Raw genomic sequence first — 23122 nt, 5'->3', positions numbered from 1 at the left:
TGATTGAATTAAGTGGAACAGGTTGTGAAATAGTTTCTTACAATTGCAATTCTGTCCTATTTGCATGGGAGTGGATGATTTGAACCTCTGCATAGAGTCTAGTTATAAATGAGTGAGAAAAGCAATTAACCTTGAGAACAGCAACAAATTTTCTAATAGTTGGTAAGATACCATTTAAGGTGCTTTATTTTCTCCGAATGACAGGTGGTTAAAAAGATAGTCTGGGAGTAGAAAATGGCCAATGGTATTGCTTAGCCTAGGAAGGTGTTTCAGTGAATCTATCAACTCTTCAGTTGTGTGTGGTGGTATCTAAATTTTGTCCTTCAGAATAGTATTTGTTTTACTTACTTATATGCAATTTCTTAGGGGGGGAATGCTGTCTTGAAAGTATCAATATTTGCTTTTATATTAAACTGTTTGAAGAACCTGGAACATTTATCAGTAATGTATTAGTTGGCTATTTCAAATCTTTATTTTCTTCTTTTGTTTCATGTAACCAAAGAAATCAGTGTTCAGGACTTGTCCTATGGAATCAAGTAGAAGGATGAGTTAGTAACCAGATGTTTCTGGAGAAAAAAAAGAATTCTATCAAAATGCTACATTTCCTTCTTTGTCCCAGACATCCAATGTTAACTGGGTTTGGTTTCCTTGTCTTTTTGGCTCAACGTAGAAGGACCTATGCACACAACCATTAATTAATTTAAAATGTGCCAAAGTTTACTTAAGCTGAAATGGGGCATGACATAAAGTTGTACAGTTTTCGTGTTTCAAAGTTTACGAAATAGAATATAAGGCCAATTGTAAAACTTAATTCTTGACTTCATGACATTAGTTTAGCTCTCTTGACTCCTGCTAAGCAAACCATAATAATATATAGCTCTGATCTATTAAATGAGAGGAGAAAACTGACCATTTGATAGTTCAATTGCTTTATATCCTTGGACAACTATATGTTACATTTATTCCAAAATATTAAATACTGTTGAGAAATGTTTTCTTCCTTATTGGATCACTTTTCATTGTTTGCTCATAAATCATTTTGCTGTGATTGATCTGTGCAAAACATTGATGCATATGAGTGTGTATTGTATTACGATGTTTATTAATTTTTGTTAATGATCCTGGAAAGGTTGAGAGAAACTTAAGAATGTTATTGAGTTTACTTTTTTTCAGTATGCCCTAAGAAATTAAAAATGTGTTGGTACAGGAAACTTCAGAAGCATACATACATTGATTCAGAGACATACAGTAATTTATCAGGCAGTTTTAATTAATTGTGTTTTTCTGGTGGGTTTTTGCATAGTTGCTAAGTGCATTTCAGAATTTCTGGACTGAGAAAGGCCACCTTCACAGAAAGAGTTAAACATATAATATTTACCATATCCCTATTTGTGGATTGTACAAGGTACAAATATTCATGTATTATGAATACTGTACTTTTAGACCAAATGTTTATGATGCAATAATTATATCATCGTTATATGGGTGGAGATCAAGAAATTATAATCTTTTACTTACATGTTTTCCCACTGCATCTTCTGCCTTCTTTTTTCTTGCTGTTAAAAATTCATTAAGGGAAAAGAGGAGCTACAAATTGACACTTGATTGATAGTGCTGGTATGAAATCAGCATACCTAGGGGTATCAAGGGAGCTGGACCAGGTCATCTCTGCATTCCTTCCACTAACACTGCTTGCTATGTATTCAGTTCATGATCAGTTGCTGAGAAACCTACCCCTGACAAGACAGATTATAAAATAAAACATAAGAAATAAAAATAGTTAAAGATGAAGAATTTGGAATTTAAAGGAGTTCAAACATTCTCAAGTTTGCATGCAGTTTATCATGATTGCATTTGTTAAAAATGTACTTCTTAGTATCAAGATATTGATTATGCATAATTGTATAATTGATCAAAATTTTATATTTTTATTTTTTATATTTTTTTAAATACGAACTAAAAAAATTAGAATAAAAATAATGTTCATAAAACAAAAATAGAAAAGGAAAAACAAAAATGAAGCAAAGGAAAATAAATAAATGTATAAACAACTCTAGTAATTAATCAACGCTTAAAATACTACAAATGATGCCTTCTTCCCATATCACTTTTTTTATCCGTGAACAAATTGTTGAAACCTCCTTGTTCAATCCTGATCAGCAAAAGTCCATTAAAGTTTACTAGAGATAATATATCTATTTTAACCTTGATCAAATAAACCAACTTCATCATTCTTCCTTTTACTATTAACAATCTTGATCAAGCAATAGCCTAGAATTTGATTTCTTTTCATTTTTATCTTTGTTCATTATCACAACATTCTTCAGAGTGATAACAAATAAATTTGATAAAATTATCTAGGTCACCATCTTGATTTGTTATTTGTATATCCCTTTTAATTTTTAAGACATCAGTTGGTTTCATTTATATATTCAATATAGCATCTTTTCCTATGTAATTCTTGTAACCTATCATTTTAAAATCCACTTTCAGAACAGTCTCAAATAGTCTCTCTATAGAGCCAGACATTCTTAAACTTAACTTCTGAGGTCATTGTTCAAAGGTATCTTTCTATGTCTAATTTTATAATATTTTACCTCCTTTTTTATTGGTCATATTTAGTCAAATTAGTGACATTTTAGTATTCTTCTCTTTTAATTGTAATCTTTAATTCCTTCTAGTTTTCCCGACTTACAACCATTCATTTGAAAAACATTAAAAGTAATGATGGTGCTTAAAAAAGTGACTTAATGACTGGTCCTCGCATGTATGACTGTTGTAGCATCCATCTGGTCACATGGGCAAAAATTGGTAACTAGCATGTATGTACGATAGTTGTAGCATCTTGATGTCATGTGATCTGCATTTCCGACTTCAGAGCTTCAAACAAGCAACATCAATGGGGGGAGACAGATATGCTAATGACCGCAGGAGTTCCTTAACAACCATGGTGGTTCACTTATAACCCCAGCGAAAAAGGTGGTAAAATTGGGCACAATTCACTTAAACACTTGGCAATGGAAGTTTTGGACCCATTTGTGATTGTAAGTTAAGAATTACCTTAGTATCCAACCTTCAAAATTTCGTCAGGTTTTTTTAGAGAATTCAAAACAACACTATGTTCCTATGGGAAGGATTCCTATAATAAATTGCAAAATGTTATTTCAAGTCCATCTGGACCCTCACTCCATCTGTAACTTTCCAAAATTCTAATCACCCTTTTGCTGTTCATTCCAAAAGATTTTTTAAAAAAATCCTTAAGCTTGTATTTAAAACTTTTTTCACTAAGAGTTGAAGGACACTCATCTGGTGCTGTAAGGCAAGTTGATCCAAAGTTTCCTAATAGCTGAAAAACAGTTAACAAGCAATATTGAGAAGTGATTAGAAAAGGAAGTATGCAAACCCAGTATCTCTTTTGAGGGCACCAAATGTGGTTTTAGCAAGATGGTTATTCCCTCATCTCCTAAAGCTCTAAGCCTTCCAGAGATTATTACTATGTTGCCATTTCCAGTAGCAAGTGTCTGGAGCACGTATGGATAACCAAGTCCTTTCCTTGTCCAGAGAATGGATAACCAAGTCCTTTCCTTGTCCAGAGAAGAATTACTGCAAACTCTTCATTCTCACCAGCTCTTCATTCTTTTAATAGTTCGTCATCTTCTGTTTGCCATTTCTTCCACCTACAGTAAGTGGTTACAGTATAGATTTCTCTTTCCTTGTTGGTTTGATTTGTTTTGTTTTTTGTTTGTTGTTTTTACTTTTCTGCTCAACTGCATTTTGCTTATACTGGCTTTTAGTGGTAAGTTGCCCAGAGTCATTTAGTAAAATAAAATAAAGGCATTTTTGGAATAAACCAAAAGGCATTTTGGTAGAATTATATATAAGAAATTGTCAAAAGAAGAAAAAATGCCTAAGAGCATGCTTCTGTCCATTTTGAGAATTGGGTGTGTCAAGAGAAACATAAAAGTTGAATTTGGTAGAAATTACTATTGTACTGTAGTAAAATAAAAAGAGATGGGCTCAAGAATAAATGGGTGCTGAAGGAATAGAAATAAAATAAAAAATTAAGTGACCAGTACAAGAACAGGTACACCAAGATGATTTGGCCACATAGAATAAGTGAGTGGGAATTGTACCGCAAATTGCCAAATCCAAGAAGAAAAAGTGAATGGGTTGAAAGGGAGGGCAAAGACTGAGTAAGATACAATTGAGAGAGTGAATCAGATTTTCAAAAAAGGGGAGAAGCTAAAGAATAAAAGGCAATGTATGAAGTGGTACATGAGCCTAGTAGAAGCTGAGATGGCTTGTAAGACTAGATAGTTATGGAGAACTATAGTGAATGAAGTTGATGTGAACTGGTTTTAGTTAATACTGGTAGTTCCTTTTCCTTTTCTTATGCCTTTCCCCCCCCCCTTGATTTATTATTTCTTTGTTCTTTTCTGGGTTCTGTGTATTGTTGCTTATCCTGAAAGAGAATAGATTGATACGGTTATGGTGGCCATGTCTTTTTTAAGTAGAGAAACCGCTAGTCACTGAGATCCTGTGAGTGAGTGTGTGTGTGTGTGTGTGTGTGTGTGTTTGTGAGAGAGAGAGAGAGAGAGAGAGAGAGAGAGAGAAAGAGAAGATATATATATAAATATATAAATAAATAAAATACTGGATTCAGAAACAATACTGTGTGTGTACCAGTTTGTTTAAAGTAAGTTTATCCTTATCCGTAAAAGTTGTGAACCTACATTGAAATCAACAATGTTTCTACTTAGTTTTAAGTTTATATTTAGCTTGTGTTTCCATCAAATGTCTATTCATGATTTGCTACCATTCTAGAACTAGCAGATGGAACCTAGAGGTAGAATTATATACTGTGTATTATATATATTTGTAAGATATTCAGATTTCTTCAAGTTGTATATGGCCCTTCAAAAGCCCGGATATCAAGCTGGGATATTTATATTGTCCAAATATCAGAACCCAAGGGATAAAATTGATCTTAGAACATCCGTGGATCAATTCATCCAAAAAAGGACAAAAAGTATTAAAACATTTGTTTTTTTTTTAAAAACAGTATTGGCAAATCTAAGTCAATGCTATACTGATACTACTGGCATTGAAGATAATTGGCACAGGGTTACACACCTTACCTGTAGGTAATTTTTCCACTAACTAATCCAAATTATTAATTTCAATAATGTGGTAATAAATCAGACTAAGCCAGTGGTGGGTTGATACTGGTTCGACCGTGTTTGAGCAAACTGGTAGTAGTGGTGGCAGGAGGCTCTGCCCACCCACGCAGACATCATCAAATACGCTCTGCGCATGCACAGAAGCTCATGCACATGCACAAGTGAACCGGTAGCAAAGGTAAGTGAAACCCACCACTGGACTAAGCCCAAACAAGCAGTATCATCCAAAACTGCCTGGAATTGAAATGTTGCTGTAGGTTGAAAGATATATCCAGCAAAACAAACTAGACATTTTCTGTAATTGTATAATTGCTGGGAAAGTAAGTGCAAAATGGTTCGCTTTTAGGCTGAAAAACAAAATTACGATGTAAATGCTAGGTCAGTGAAAAACTATTGTCTTCCTGTATATGGAAAATCAGCACAATATATAAATTACAGTAAAGTCTAATTTGGTTCAGTTTTAAGAACATTGCTTTGGTCAAATGGCTTGTGCTAAGAAGATAATGAGTTTGGGTTGTGATTATCCAGGCCAGAATTTATTTCCATCTACTAGGGGTACTGCTGATTAGTTGTCAGTAGGTTTTCTGCATGTCTCCTGTGATCTGGCTTCACCTCATGGAGAAGCAGAGAGTTGAGGTGGGCCCAACTTCCTCTGCTCCATTAACAAGGCATTCATGTAAGCAGGACACAGGCATTGAAGCTGCTGTTATGAGCGAAGCAGCTGTTCTAGCTTGGCAAAGAAAAGCAAGGTGCTTCATTCAAAGCCTCATTGAAATAGAACAACTCTTCAGAGATCTGCATACTCCCACAAACAGTTATTGGCCTTATGTTCCAAGAAATAATTGAATTATTTGAAGGAGATTTTAGTGTTCTGCAAGTTGCTAACCACTATGATATCTTGTGCTAGTAGATTATAGCTTAAAATTGGAGATTAGTATAGCTTTCCTGTCCTTGGTCCATTATCAGTAAGCTTGATTGTATCACCTTGGCTTCCAATTATGAGAATTTTCCACGGCGTCATAATTTTACATGCCCCTGTCATATCATGACTCATACAGGATTACTTAAAAAAAGTTAAAAGCCCTCAAAACTATACCTTTTTCTCATCATGGTTTATTTTTTCTCCCACATTGTTGAATGTTGAACACAAACCTTGAGCAGAGGTTTTCAAACTTGGCAGCTTTAAGACTTGTGGACTTCAACTCCCAGAATTCTCCAGCCAGCTAAGGGAGTTAAGTCCACAAGTCTTAAAGCTGCCACATTTGAAGACCTCTGTTCTTGAGGAAGCCAGCTAGGTGACTTTAGGCCAGTTACTCTCAGCCCAATTCATCTCATTGTGTGGTGATTGTAGGAAAAATAGGAGTGAGGTGTGTTAGATACATTTGCAGCCTTGAGTTTCTTATAAAAATAGCAAAAAGGTGAGATATAAATTAACGTCCACAGTATTCTATACAGATTTGAATAGAGATGCTTTGATATGAGTAGTTTTATTTTTTTTATTCCTTTTCTTATTATCAGGTTTAGAATTTCCCTTTTTTGTAGAAGCTGTACATTTATTTCAGTGTCTCCACTAGATATTTGTCATTTAGTGACTATCCGCAGAGACTCTATTATATATGTGTTTTATTTTAAAAATGCCATTATGATTCACTTTGTACTCGTCAGTCCTTAATGATTACACTAGTAAGAAGATGTGAATCTCTTAAGTGTGTTATAAAGTCTATTTTGTCATAGTGAAGCATCCTCAAGATGAAATATAGAGGCAGCAGGACCCATCTACTTCACTTCCAGTACCTTCCTTTAAATGTCAGTTTGAGATAGAGATCCACTGTTTATTTTCTCCAAGGGAGGAAAATTCAAAGAATTTTTGTTTTTTTGGAGGGTCCACAACTTATATGAGGGTGCATGTTGGTGAACAGTAAATAATAAAACCATGTGGGCTGCTCATTTTTATGAGATTATTTGGAGACTGTTATATTTTTTTTTCATGATCTGTAACCTTTGTGTAAGGGCTATGCAAATCCTTCAGACTGATTACTAAGGAATGCGTGGGAGAGCATATCCAGCACCTCTCTTTAAATAATTAAAGCAGCCATGTCTTTTTCCAGAATCCCTTGGCTACTTCAAAAGCTTTCCTTGTTGTCTCCAAGTGACTGCATGGACAACCACTTTGTTTTCAGCAACTAACAATTATATAAGTGAATGAAGCTCAGTTACCATTTTTGTGGCAGCCCGCTCCTTAACTGTGTCTTTAAGTATAGGTTACATAGAGACATTAAGAGGTGACAATATTTATTTCCAAGCTGTGAAAATCTTTAACTGCTGATATCTGTAAATTATATTGCTATTAAATATACTGAAACAGTCCAAGTTAGAATTTCATGTCCTTTTTAATCATTTAGCTTGCAACTTTTTTTTAACCATAATTCGTTCTATGATCCATATGTTATCCTTACCACTTTATTTTTGGATAATTGTACTTCTGTGTTTCTGGGCAATATATTATTCTGATTGAAATATATCATACAAAATTGAATTCAAAAGTTCTAAAAATCATCTTTGAAAAATGTTTTGGTTATAGCTTTTAAAATTAAAATTCTTTATCTTTAGAAACTGTTCTAAATATGTTTGTAATTTATCCCTGATTTAAAATTGACTTGGTAATTATTTTATAGATAGTTTTTAAACTTTTTTGTGATTTTATTTGCTTATTAGGCTTATGGCTCAACAGTCATTTCTGACTCTGAGAGAGCTTACTGGTCTCCAGAATAGTATGAGATTAAAAATAAACAAAACAGCATAAATACCACACTATAGTAAATAATAGCCCAAGGAACAATCATTACAGAATTGCATTTCAGGAGAAACTAGGATAACCTTCTCAGTCTTTGAAATCTTGGTGTTGAAATATTGTTTCAAAACATATTTTGATAAAATTATGGAAGATTGGTAGAAGCAGACCCACCTGATATCAGGTGGAATGGTCTTCCAGAGAAGGTGGGTAAGTACTGACAAAGTCCAATCCCAGGATTTCTGCAGATGACTTTTTGTGAGAGTTTGAAGAAGGAGAGGATTCCCTCTTCTCCTTCTCAGCAAAGGATCAGAGATCATTGGGAGAAGAGGATCCTGCAGTCACCAAATCCTGACCCATGAAGGGCTTCGAGGATGATCGCCTGCATGTTCAATGTACAGTATTTATTTTAGATCCCTTGGAAATAAACAGATAACCAGTGCAGTCCTTGAAGCAGAGATGTTACATGGGTAGATTGGCGAACAGACAATTTGCAGTCTGATGCAATTTCTGGGAAGTCTTCAAAGGCAACTCCATGTGGAGCATATTTCATTATTCCAAACAGGAGGTGAGTGACAATGAGCAAAGTCTCTTGATCCTGCAATTGGTGCACAAGATGGATCTTTGTAAAGGCCCTTCTAGCCACAGCTGCCACCTGTTCTTCTTGATAAAAGCTATGAGCCCAGAGATTCCCCAGCTTACAAATTAGCTTTGCACAAGGAAGCATAACCCTATCCAGAGCCAAAGATAGAGTATCTCCAGTTGAAATGCTTCTGCACACAAATATATTCAGTCTTGTGAAGTCTAATGTTTATTCCCATCCAGACCCTCCTAGCCTCCAAACATCAAAGAAAGAACTTTGGCCCCATCTTCTTTATGGCTCAGAATTGAGATACATAATTATTGTCATCTATGTACTGATTCAAATCTGACTTTATATTATTAGATGATCTTGCCCAGTGGCTATAAAATGTCAACCCCGGTGTCATCAGGATCCACAATTGGGGGATCCGAAGGGTTGATCTCTACTCCCCTCCACTGATTGCAGCCACTCACTTAGTTTTAAAAGGTGTCTTCTTTCTTATTTTCATAGATAGTACAGAAGATTGCCATAATCATTGATATTAAACTGCTGAGAAATCAAATGAGTCCAAAAGAATTACATTCCCCTTATTGTAGTATTTCCATATATTGTCCACAAAAGCATTCAGTCTGGATACAGTTTAATATATGAGTTTCTACCTGTCTGAGAAAGGTCTAGAGTCCTGATTTTATTAATAAAGTTATGGATTAAACTTTGCATAACATTTTGCTTGCATTGTGGAAGGCAAGTCATGTTACATGATTTGATTTACAATGTCCTAGACAAGTAGCAGAGCAGCTAATCATGGCTGGCTAGTTGTTATTGTAGAGACCTGCTTCTTCTGAAGCTTCCAAATGCTCATTTAAACAAGTAAGAGTACAAGTCTTGCTAACTATTGGAAGAACTTTATTTTCTTTTTAGTAGCTTTAGTACAAAATATATACAAAATACAACTTACAACAGTTCATTTAGTGACCGTTCAAAGTTACAGCAGCACTGAAAACAGTGACTTAAGATTGTTTTCCACATGACCATTGCAGCAACCTCATGTCACGTGATCAAACTTCAGATGTTTGTCAGCTGGTTCATGTTTATTACAGTTGTAGTGTCCCAGGATCTTGTGATCACCTTTTGGGACCTTCTCACAAGCAAAGTCAATGAGGAAGCCAATTTCATTTAACAACCATGTTACTAACTTAACAAATGCAGCAATTCACTTAACATCTGTGGCAAGAAAAGTCATAAAATGGGGCTAACTCACTTACACAAATGTTACAACATAAATTTTGGGGTTGTAACTTGAGGACTACCTGTACTATCTTTATCTGTTTGTTGTTGTTGTTGTGAGTGAGAGTACAACCTTGTGAATTCCCATAAAAGAAAGTATTTTTGTATGTAATGTAATGAATGTCTGTGCAATTTGGGAATATCATCAGAAGGTTTTAATTTGCAGAGAAGACAATTCAAGTATTTTTATAATACAGTACTTTTGTTGTAATTCGTGCATTCTGGACAATGGCATATTTAACACAGAGAAGAATAGTTTATTCTCTGTACACAATAAGTATGTTTTAGTGTCCACTTGTATAAGAGCTATGACATAATCCAGTTTTATTTGAAGTGTACAAACATCTTCATTTCTTTAGTTTCTTTCATTGTCATAATCAACATTTTCCATCCTTGAATCCTTGAGTCTTCAGACAGCAGCTACATTTTACTATTGTATTTGTTTATTGAAGAAAAAACAAGTATACACCATCTCATTAGTCCTTCATTCATTCACATGGATAAGAAATAATTTGCAACCAAAATCCATATATAATATAAATAAAAACAAAAAAGCTAAAATACTTTGTTTTGGAGTTCTGGAGTTCTAAACATTTTAAAAGTAGCTTAGAAAAGTGGACTCCTAAACTATTCAAGCCCTGTTGTAGATTGCAACCTGCACTGAAATCTTCTAGATAATGGGTAGGCTATAAATACTTTAACTATATATAAATTTCTGCTTTCCTATGAATGTTTAATTAGAAGTTAGACACTTAGAAGTAATCCAGATCTCTTCAAAAGGTTGTATCACCCAGGCATGTAGCGATTTCATGTGTACATATTGCTTCAGCTTTCTTGTTTAGCATATCTTGCTAGCAGGTGAGGTTCACAATGTGGATGGCTATGACTGTGGTTGTGATACAGGAACTGGAACTTGCTAGTCTCTTCGTTTTGTAAGCAAGAACCAGAGTCATTGCTCTTAAAGGTGCATATTCAGTGGCGCTGACTCCTTGTGTTTATGTGTATGTGTTTTCCAAAACTTTTATTAAATTTCAAAATAAGATAAAACACAAAGACACAGGGGAAAATGTTTATTTAAGAACCACATGGAGTGGTTGTCTTATTCTGTGAAATGTATTTTCTTTATTCTTTTTAAATATAAGCTTCCTAGAGTCTTCCTGTAAGCTTCCTAGAGTCACTTGACAAGTGGATAGATTTTAAAGTAACATAATAGTTAATGACCTAGAAAGTGAGGAATTTATTTTATGTCCCTTTGTTTTATTGATACCCAGAGGACATTTTCTTTTGACTCTATTGACTCTTCTCCTGATGGTCTACAGTTAGCTGGGTGCTAAGATTTGCTTATCCCTGTAATGTATTTTCTGTGAATCTTTCTTATATAGTTGCAAAATGTACATCATCAAACATTGCTTGGTTTTGATTCCTCGTAATACTTTCAAACACAACACATACACCACCCCCATGGGTTTCGACTCTGGCTTATTCATAAAGAAATAAGTGCCTAATGTGCATGTGATGAGTAGACATGGAGATGCTAGATTCTTTTTGGTCATCCCCGCTGGCAGCATGATCGAAGGAAGACAATCAAATAGCATGAATAAGTAAACTAGAGCATGCTGTTTCCCAGGTAAGTCGAAGCCTGAGGAATTCTGGATTTTCATTACATGCAGTAGTAACTCTAGCTCTGTTCTGTTACTTTTTTGTAAGCATAGTTTGGGTAGCAGCTTGTATTAGTATACTGCTCTCAGACTAGACAATGTCAGATCTCATAGTTTTAAACATTTGATTCAAATGCTGTGAATCCTTTATTTGGCCTAGATCAGGGGTGTCAAACTCAAGGTGCTTAGATCTGGCCTGAGCCCCACCCCCAGCTCTGTTTTCGCTGGCAGAGGGCTGCAGGAGGCCATTGTGGTTGAAAACGTCGAGCTGGCCATGCCCACCTTGGTCATGCCCACTCTGTCCCCCCCCCCAGGTCAAACACAACCCTGATGCGGCCCTCAATGAAATCAAGTTTGATACCACTGCCCTAGATTGTTAGAGCGCATAGTATCTTATTAAATTACATTTTAAAAATGAAAGGGCCCATCTTTTGTTTTCACTAGAAAGTAAACATCCATAGTGAATCGATCTATTTCCACATATATTGCACTTAATGCATCTTTAATAATTTCTTGATTTCAGTCCATCCATTGCTTATGAGAAATGTTTGTCAGTTTACAACTCTGTGAAGGTTCCAGCCAAACCTGTATGCATATCTTATTGTATATTTTTAGAGTCCTTTATTTTATATTTTAAAAAACTTAATTTTTCTATCACACTCTCTTCTTTCATATAAAATTGTGGTATAATCAGAGTAATGATAAAAAAATCTTAATGGGAAATAATATGAAATAATAATATACAATAATATTATACAAAGTATATACAAATATAATATACAAAGAATTCCAACTTCCTAGCTTATTCATTTTTTTTTTAATTGGGGGAGAAGATTGGGACATCAGCATTTTGTGTTGGAACAGATAATTGCTTGTTAACCTGGAGAACTGTGAGTAGGGAAAGTGGATCTATAGAGTTAGGTGATGTGAATATTCCAGGTTTCTTTTTTGGACAAGGAGAGAACTCTGGATGTATTTGAATATGATGCCAGGCACAACATTTTGTGTAACAGGCAGCTCTTTAAAACTGGTTTAATCCTTAGCTACATTGTGGTGTTACTGTGTCTGGATCTGTGGTTAGGGGAATGGAAATTGCATTATCATTTTTATTAACTTTTAAAACTTCACGGACTCGCTTCCACTGGAAAATGCAAGCCTTTTTTCACGTGAATTTATTTGTGCTTGATTTGATATGGTTCTAAACATAGAGCATTTTCCTCTATCATAACTGGTTTTTGTATAATTTAAAAAGAAGAATTGTATACTGTAACAGTCCTCATCCATTTTAATGTGTGTATATGTGGGGGGTGTTAAATAGCCTAGGAAAGAATGGAGAAAGATACCTAGATTTCTTTTTAAGAGACTTTCACATTTCTATTCATGGCATAAATACATTGTGAAAGACTCAGACAGATCAAGCTTTATTCTGATTATTTACTATAGAGTAAAGTAGAGTTGCCTTGAAGTGCGAGATAGGTGGCAAATAAATCTAAAAATAATAATAGAACTTTACATCTCAGTGAAGTGCATTTGAATTATATATGCATTGTATACAACTAAAGCTTGTAGTTTTAGTATGGAATGACAAGTAAGCTTGTTTTTTTTTTAAATGGCATATAATAGGAAAATCTCAGCTATTAAGAAACTTAAAATAGATATCACTGCAAATATTTTTAAACAATGTTTCCAACTGTTTTCTTGCAGTATGCTTGTTTATATGACTAGAGTTTTCTATCTGAGACAAAACAGTTTTATTACTTAATAAAGTATACAAAACATTTTCGGGAGTTTTAAATGTTGTGAACTGAACAACATTCAACATAATTTTATGTTGAACAAACTGAATCTAGGAGATTATCAATGCCTCTCTTTTTAGGAAGCCGTGGTGCGCCTAATTTTTAAGAAGACTTCCTTGGAACTAATGCCACTTTATAACTATTGCACGTTTTACAGCTTTCGATTTTTAAGCAAAATTATTGAGTAGGGTAGGGAATTCGCTGCAGAATACAATAGGGGAAGCAGATTACCCAAACTTATTTTCAGTCAGGACTAAGTGTGGGCATAGCGTGGAAATGACATTGATGATATATGATATTTGTTGGTACCTTAAAGGTGATAGTGCATCCCTTTTGATCCTATTAGACTTCTTGGTAAGGGCTTTTGATAGTGGCAACCATGGTATCTTGTTGGATCTGTGCAGGCTGGGAATTGTTATTATATGCAGTGGTTCCATTCTTATCTTAATGAGAAGTTTCAGTCAGTGGCATTAATTTTATGAGGTCTTTTACCCTTTGCTGATTATGCTTAATGAAGGTGCTGGGAGAGATTGTCCAGTGGTTCAAGGTCTGGTATTTTGATAACATTTACGTCGACATTGCTCCCCTGGCCCTAGATGAAGATACCATAGAAGCTTGACTTAATGTGTAGTGCCTATGAGAATCTAGATGGGACAAAGCAGGCTGAAACTGATCTCTAGCAAAAATGGTTACTGTTTGTTCAGTAGAATTCTCTTTCAACTGCAATGCTGTGTTTCTAGTGCCTCTGAGGTCCATAACTTGGAGTTCTTAGACCCATGCCTGTCTTTAGTTGATATATCCATTGCAGCCTTTCCTGGAGTGGGAGGCATGGCTACTGGGACTGCAAGCTTTATGAGCTGTGGTGGTGCAGTGGTTAGAATACAATACTGCAAGCTAACTCACAGTCCATTACCAGGAGTTCGATTCTGAGCAGCTCATAGTTGACTCAGACTTCCATCCTTATGAGGTCGGTAAAATGAGGATCCAGATTGTTGGGGGCAATATGCTGACTCTGTAAAACTGCTTAGGGAGGGCTGTAAAGCACTGTGAAACGGTATATAAGTCTAAGCTATTGATATTGCTATAACACAGACTTCTGCAATGTGATCTTACCTGGGATCGGAGGACATTGTCACAGCAACTCTTAGGCTTAATGCTCTACTCTTTTGGTTACTGTAGGTACCCTGTTTAGGGCTGCCATTAAAGACTGAGTGGGAGTCAGTCCTATCAAGACTGAGTGTGGTTCTATCAAAAGTAAGCTACAATTTCTCCCAGGTAATTGTTAAAAGCAGTTGAAAGATAGTAGAAGTTTTATGGAATCATGAAATAATGAGATTTCAGATTTTTATCTGAGTTTCCAAGTAAGAGAACGTAACTTTTGAGATGTAATTCCTTTTTGTCCATTTTTAGCAATATTTAATGTGTGTGTGTGTGTGTGTGTGTGTGTGTGTAAATATGTATAATTAGTTAGATTGAAGGCTCCTCCCTAGAGATGTAGCTATGTTAATCATCATGGCTGCTGCATTTCTAGCACTTTCTAGCACTTTCTTCTTTACAGAACTGCTATTTAAGATAAGTGTTAGGAAAAGATCCCACTGCAATGTCTTCTCTGACATCAAGGCTCTTTTAAGGCAACTACGTTCTTCAATTTCAGTGCCTTCTTGTGTAGTATGAGAGGAAATAATATTGTTCTCCTGTGCGCTGCTTGGAGAGTCCAAGCATGGGTTTCAATTTGTCTGATTGACTAGAGACTGAGTTGGAAAATCTTTGGGCACGCCTCCTCCTCCTGGCCGAGCCTCAGTTTTTTTCAACTCACTCAGATAGAGAGATTTGTTTAAGTTAACTGCTTTTAAAAGAAAAAAAAAAGAAAACCCTCTGCTGATGGTCCAGCTCAGGAGAGGCAGGGGAGGCAGGGCCAGGGATTTTTGCCATCGGTTGTCCGAACCAGCAGGCACCATCGCTACCGGATCGGGCAAGCTGGTCCGAACCGGGAGCATTTCACCCCTGCAGCAAGACCTCGCTGGAAGGAGAAGTAGAATTAGGGGTTTTGAATTTTCAGATAAGGAAGGGATTTCCCCAGATAGTCCCACATATTCGGGTCTATTCAGGCCCAATCTCTTTAAAATGTTGTGGCTTAAGGCCAAAGCGACAGCTAATATGGGTAGGATGGAGAGTTCTACCACAGATCCTAAGGAATCTCAGGATCTTTGTGCTAGCCTTTTTACAGAGCAGGTCACAACTCAGGAAGTTATTCCTTCCCCAAAATTTTTTGTTGATGTTATTCAAAGGCAATGGGAGCAACCTGCTTCAGTCCCTGCACCCAGTGGCATGGATAAAAAGATGTACACAGCTGAAAAGGAGCTTGAGGAGCTTCTTCAAGTATCAGCTGTAGATGCCCCTTTGGCAAATTTGGCTTCAGCTGCTCTTTTTCCTTCTGATACGGCTGAAGGGTTGAGAGCTAAGCATAAGAAAGCGGAGTTAGCTACACACAAAACTCACCAAGCAGCAGCTTGGGCAATTAGATGTGCCACAGCAGCTTCATTTTTTCTAGGACAACACTTTTATGGTTAAAGCAGATGCAGGCCAAGGCATCTCCTGAGGATACCCATCTCCAACAAGACATCAGTAAATTGATTGCTGCAAGAGAGTATACGGCGGATGCGACTCTTAATGCAGCCAAATTTGCTTCTAGAGCTGTAGCATCTAATATCACCTTTAGACGTTTATTATGGTTACACCAGTGGCAGGTGGACATGAAGTCCAAATGGCGGTTGGCTGCAGCCTTCTCTTAACATCAATAGATCTCAAGGAGGCATACCTCCATGTTCCCATCAGGCTGTCCCACAGGAGGTTCCTGAGGTTTGCATATGCAGGCCACCACTGGCAATACTGAGGGGTGGTGATCGACAGTTATCGCAGGTCTTCCTATCCCAGGAATGCAGAGACAGCTTGAGGGCGATGGTAGTTCAGGTCCAGTCCTTACAGCTAGTTCCCTTGTTGATTCTTTTCCAGTTATTAGGGAAAATGATTTCTGGCCTAGCAATAATCCCATGGGCTTATTTACATATGAGGGCCTTACAATGGCTCCTCCTGCCCAGTCAGAGGTCAAGGCGCAGCAATTCACTTTGTGCAAGATCAGGGTTCCTCTACCGTCCTTTGCTCCCTGGATTGGAGGAAGTCAGCAGCTGTAGAGAAAGGATGCCTATTCTGAGAGCCTCCCAGACTGATGTCAGACTGCTGACATCAGATGTAAGCCTGTTTGGCTGGGGTGCCCACCTGAATTCCAACGTGGTGCAAAGGAGGTGGTCCCAGAAGGATCTACTCAATGACATCAATTGGTTAGAGCTGAGAACGGCTCATCTGGTGCTGCACCACTTTCAACCTGAGTTGTCGAATCGTCACGTGCTGTTGCTGATGGACAATGTCACCGCCAAGGCACACGTCAACAGGCAGGGAGGCACTTGATCCAAAGTTCTCATGCGCAAAGTGAGGACTTTGTGTCTCTGGGCGGAGAAACATCTGCTGTCATTGCAAGTGGAGCACATTGCCAGGACATCCAATTCCACAGCGGACTGGTTGAGCAGGACAACCATCGATCAATCCTAATGGCGGCTCCATCCGAACCTCTTCCATCTCATGACAGCTCAATTCAGGACACCGGTTCTAGACCTGTTTGCCAGTCCGCAGAACACTCAACTGCCCCGGTTCTTCTCCTGGTGCTGGACACCAGCGGCTGAAGGGGTCAATGCCCTTCAGTGCCCGTGGCCAGCCGGTCTACTATATGTATTCCCTCCCATTCCTCTGATCCAGAGAATCATACAGAAGATCTTGGAGGAAGAAGCAGAGGTGCTGTTGGTAGCACCTCACTGGTCTCTGCGTCTGTGGTTTGCAGATCTGATGTCCCTGTCTGTTTCCCATCCCTGGACAATACCACCACACAGGATCTCCCTCAGCCAAGGGGCCCTCCAACACCCGGACCCTCAGTGGCACAGGTTAGCTGTTTGGCAATTGAACATGAGGTGTTTGGCAATCCTCCGAAAAGGTCAATTTTCTCCAACAGTAATTTCTACCATTCTTGCTTCTAGGAAAGCTTCAACAATAACACAGCTGCTTGCAATTACTGCAAGTTCAAGTCCCACCAGGCTCAAGGTTGACTTAGCCTTCCATCCTTTATAAGGTAGGTAAAATGAGGACCCAGATTGTTGGGAGCAATAAGTTGACTTTGTATATAATATACAAATGGATTAAGACTATTGCTTTATATAGTGTAAGCTGCCCTGAGTCTTCGGAGAAGGGCGGGATATAAATGCAAATAAAATAAAATAAATAAAATAAGTAAATAAACAATTTGGATTTATGATGCTACCGGGCATCTTTCTGTCATTGGTGTACCAGAAAGAACATGGTTCCTACGTCTGCCACGGTTCCATGAGTTTTGGATTTTCTTCAACAGGGTCTAGAGAAAGGATTGTCCACCAATACATTGCACCATCAGGTTGCGGCCTTGGCAACCACAGCTATTTGAAAGGGGCTGTCAACCTGTTGCCACCAACGATCCACAGATATCCTACTTGGGATCTGTCTGTAGTTTTGCAGGTGCTCACCTTACCTCTGTTTGAGCCCTTAAGGACTGCCACTCTCAGACTGTGCATGCTCAAAGTTGCCTTTTTAGTTGCGATTACATCTGCACGCAGAATATCAGAGCTGGCTGCTCTTTCAGTGCGTCAAGATTTGTGCATCTTTCAACCGGACAGTGTAATTCTTCGTTTGGACCCAACATTTGTGCCAAAGATAAATACCTGGTTCCACTGGGCTCAGGAAGTTTTTCTACCTGACTTCTGTCTGAAGCCGAGACATTCATGTGAGAAACGTTGGCATACTTTGGATGTATGCAGAGCTCTGAAGAGATATATTAAGCGTACAACATTCTTCCGGCATACGGAATCTTTGTTTGTGTCATTTCAGCCCACCTCGATGGGGAAGAAGGTGTCACCATCTACCATTGGATGTTGGCTCAAGGCTTGTATTGCTTTAGCCTATGAACATCTGGCCCATCCCGTACCGTGTCGTATCACGGCGCATTTGACTCACAGTGCTGCCACCACAACGGCCTGGGTTACGCAAGCTTCGATTCTAGAAATTTGCAGGGCAGCCACTTGGGCTTCCCCTTTTCCATTCGTGAGGAATTACAAGTTGGGCCAGTTTGCTTCTCAAAAGGCAGCATTTGGGAGACGTGTCTTACAGCGAGTCCTGCCGGCCGAGGGACCCTGGACCAATCTGTCTCCCGCCCAACAACAGTTTAGCTTGGGTATATCCCATGCTTGGACTCTCCAAGCAGCGCACAGGAGAAGGAACATTGGACTTACCTTGAACATTCTTTCTATGTGCGCTGGAGGAGAGTCCAATCCCACACTGGCATATTGTGGTCTGCGGTCCAGGAGTAGTCGATTCTTCGGATGGACTGTGTCTTTTCCAGTTCCTGGTCTTCATTGAAAAAAACTGAGGCTCGGCTGGGAGGAGGAGATGTGGCCAAAGATTTTCCAACTCAGTCTCTAGTCATTCAGACGAATTGAAACCTATGCTTGGACTCTCCAGCAGTGCACATAGAAAGAACGTTCAAGGTAAGTCCAACATTCCATTTCTTGTGCAATGATTTGATTAGATTTCAATTAGTTAATGCATATGAAATCCTCAGTGCATTTGAAAGCACTACCCAGTGTTAAATATTACAATAATTGAGCTAAAGTATATCCAAAAATGTGTTTTAACTTAATGTTTAAACATTAGAAATTTCCCATTCCAACCCCCCAATCTTCCAGAATAGTTTTGAAAATATCTGAGTTGATACAGGACAAAGAGATAATTTTTCTGTGGCAAAGGCACAACAGTTAAGAGTTATACAGAAGATAACTTTATTATAAGCAAATGTAATACAATTTAAATTGAGAATCTTTATAAAGAAGTACTTTCCCAGATAGTTACTTTTTCCTATCCATGAATTTTCACAAAAGCTTTCTCTACAGCACTGTTTCTGTTATTGTTTTGTAGATAATTTGTAGCATAATGCATAAAGAGGTAATGCCCTAGATTATTTATTAAACTAATTTTTCATCTTTTAAGAATCTCCTTCATAGGTCTGATAAATGGATTGTTTTAATGCATTACAATTTTCAGTTATCCAATGCCACAACCCCCTTTTTTCTTTTATACTTTATTTTTCATTGAAAACTGTTTCTTAGAGAACTATTATGATGCACTTTTAGCAGCATATATTTTCTTCAGTGTTGTAACATACAAGACTATGAGATCCTAATCAAAATTAAACGTGAAGCAACCTATGCAGCTCATGACACAGCAATGAACATCAACATATTAAACTGAATGCTCTTCTTATAGATTGTTCTGCCCCCTCAAAAAAAAACCCTCCATAGTTAATATTGAATATTTCTTACCTAATTATGTGCATAGCAGAAAAGGACATAGTGATTTCATTTTGATAAATGTGTGAGCAGCGATATTAGCGCTAATGCTGGCATTCATGATCATCTAGCAGCCAGTCAGAACCCCCTCCCAAAAATTGCAAAATAAAATGTTAATTTAGAACTGATGAAAGTTTTACAGCTTCTTAGTTAATTACCATCTTGGTAATTGCTGATAGTTCATATTATCTTAACAGGAAAATCCGCTACAAGCTTCATGACTGACTGAATAGCCCAATCCAATATGCACATATAGTCCATCCATAGTGTTCAATTGTGTCCTGCATATTGGCTGACTATGCAGCTTTAGTACACAAAAGAAAAAGAAGCTACACAAAAGAAAGAAGCTAACAGTCTCCATATATTGCTACTGAATTGCCTGTTACTTTTCAAATTACAATATTCTGCATAATAACTAGGACCTTTGTATGATTTAGCCTAAGCTTACTTTGTAGGAAAAGAAAATATTGTAGGAAAAGAAAATATTGCAGGCTAAGGGAGAGAGGTCTTTTGTTTCTAACAAGAAAATTATTTATGACTTACAGTATTTAGTATGAATATATATTTATATATTTTTATTCATTTGTGTCAAGCTTTGCAAGGTATTATTTGCAACATATGTGAATTTGATTTGAAAGCTGGCAAGTAAGGATTAGAAAGGCCAAGTTCATGTTTATTTCCATGTAAAGGCAAATTCCACGTTTGATACCACAGTGCTAAAATCAAGACAAGCTATATAGTAGAGATAGCAAAAGTCATGATACAAATCAGGAATTGGGAAGATGCATTAATTCCTAAGCAGATTCTTCATAACTTCAAAAACCAAGGAAGATGGAGGAAAAAGTCTATCACAATCTACAAACTGTGATGGACTTCTTTGATGAGTTCATTGCTTACAAAGGCTGATATTGCAGTCTGTCTAGTATACTTGGACCTGAATGTTGGTGAAGATAAAGATTTAGAACCAAATTATAGGAAGCTTAATTTCTGTCCACTATAGGTGCACTGTCCCAGCCATATAGCTTGGTTAATAAAATAATTTTAAAAATTCAAGAATGAATACATTTTATGTTGAATGTGTGTTAATCAAAATAACACTAACTCCACTAATCTTCCTGTAAAAATCTAAATTAATAAATAAATAGGATTTATTCCATTGAAATTCAGTACGTTTCATGTGAAGGAGGACTGAAAACTAAAATGTCCATCTTTCAGTCTGAAACTATGCTTAATAAGTACTTCAATTGCAGAAGCTTTGGAATGAATTAATAACTGTTTAACACTAATAAATATATCTGCATTGTAAGCACAATTAGATACAATGTGAATTAAAAATTTTCTTCTGTTCTTTTACTTAAATACTACAGTGTTCCCCTTGATGACTTCCAATAGATTATGTGCTTGTCCTTTTTTAAGTATAAACTATATGGTACAAGCAGATACATACCATGGTAGCATAGTTGGCAATTCCCTTTAAAGTAGAAAAATTGCTGCCCGTAATGGCAATTAGAACTAAAATGAGGCATGGAGCACGGAAATTGATACTTAAGCCTTTCCTTGTCACTTACTCCAAACCTCCACACAAGTATCTTATTTTTCCCAAATGTAAAACTCTTGGGATAGAGGCCAAGCACTCAATCTGGAATAGAGAAGTTACTGGCAAGAAAAGATTGTTCCTTGGATTTCTTTCTAAATCATACAATAGGAATAAGAAGTGACATTTTCTCAGTTGAAGGGATTAGTGGCCTACTATCCATAGTAATGGGTGCTCTGACCTTAGTATTCTGTTACAAAGGATTAATTGAATTTCCTTTACTGTTAAGCCGTAATAGAAGCTTTTGTTGTGCAGCAGTGAAAGGAGAATGTGATGCTAGCTACCCCTTAGTGTCCATTACCATCCTCATGAAGCTTTTGTTTCCTTTGTGTTTGTTGAAAAGGAAGAGTGAGTTTTATAAACATGAACTCTTGAAATGAGTATATATTTGGATGGTCCAAGACTTCGAAGCTCTCCCTGTTCTTCTTTACAATTAAGTTGTTTATTCATGTACATCCCCAGTAAATGACTATTTTAACTGTTTAATCTTCATTCGCTTGTAATGTCACATAATTTTGCCATAGTTTTCCTTTTCATAGAAATATTGTTAGTGTCGTGTCCCACTCCTCCGCTGACGGCCGGGTCAGGGAAATCCGAATCAGGTGTGCCTCTGCAGCTCTGCCAAAGTCCTAGCAAAGTCCTCAAGGCAGGCAGGAGACCAGAAAGTGACTTCAGCAAGATATGTTTAGACTTTGCCTGACTCAGAGACTGCCAGAAAGCAGATCCTTTATATAGGCCATGGGGTGTGGCTCCATGACTCAGCACTTATCCAGGCCTGCCCCTCCCTTCCTTCTGACGCCGCCGCCTATCAATTCTTCTGAAGCGAGGGTCACTCCAATCGGCAGCTGTTGGTAATTGACCTTCCTCAGGCTCACATGCTGTGGAGGAGGGGGAGGGGTCTAGTTGCTCCGTTTGCCTGGGCATGGAGCCAGAGCTGGGGCTGGAGATACTTGCTCTTCTTCAGCCTGTCTGGGCATGGAGCCAGGGCTGGGGCCGGGAGATGCCCCCTCCTCAGCCTGTCTGGGCATGGAGCCAGGGCTGGGGCCGGGAGGCATGCTAGGACATTCTTCAGTGTTCAGAAGCAGATAAGCAGACCCCGGCTGTGGTGAGATTGGGCGAGACACAACAGTTAGTTTATGTTTGGAATGAAGTCTGAAATTTCTCAGAGTCAATATACTGTATTTTTCAGACTATAAGACATGCCTAGGTTTAGAGAAGGAACAAAAGAAAAAAGTTTTGGGCCTCTGTGCATCCCGTTTTTGCCCTCTCCGGCACCCAGAAATACTCTGCCAAATCATCTGTGTGTCCCATTTTTAGCCTCCCTGATGCTGGGGAGGGCAAAAATGGGACCCGTGGAGGCCTCCGGAAGCCAAAAACGGGCCCATTTTTAGCCTGTACTTCTGGATGCCAGAGAGGGCAAAAACGGAATCCATGGAGAGTTTGGGAGACCAAAAACAGGCCCATATTCGCTCTATAAGACACAGTCCGAAAAATTTGGTACTTGTTTTATTTATTATGGGAGTTATAAACGCCTCAGTGTATTTGGCATATAAAATCAGTTTTATCACAAAACATAATAAATTCAGTGTAGAAATCAAAGTCACTTTACAACCAAGTTACTAACTTAAAAATGGCAATGATTTACTTAACAACTGGCAAAAAAAGGTTGCAAAATGAGGTAAAACTAATTGAACTACTGTCTCAGTTAGGAATGGAAATTTTGGGCTCAGCTGTGGTTGTAAGTCGAGGACTAC

The 23122-nt window shown here is 37.6% G+C and overlaps 1 protein-coding gene across 1 annotated transcript in view; it reads left to right on the top strand.

The window, feature by feature from the left end:
• The window catches only part of NKAIN2 (sodium/potassium transporting ATPase interacting 2), a 642901-nt gene that overhangs the window by 1739 nt on the left and 618040 nt on the right, over positions 1-23122 (top strand). The gene's annotated exons all lie outside the window — the stretch shown is intronic.

This window comes from Ahaetulla prasina, chromosome 1 (assembly GCF_028640845.1).
Source record: "Ahaetulla prasina isolate Xishuangbanna chromosome 1, ASM2864084v1, whole genome shotgun sequence".
In the NCBI taxonomy this organism is placed as follows: Eukaryota; Metazoa; Chordata; class Lepidosauria; order Squamata; family Colubridae; genus Ahaetulla; species Ahaetulla prasina.
The sequence above is the reverse complement of the archived record's forward strand: the minus strand, read 5'-3'. Positions and strand labels throughout refer to the sequence as shown.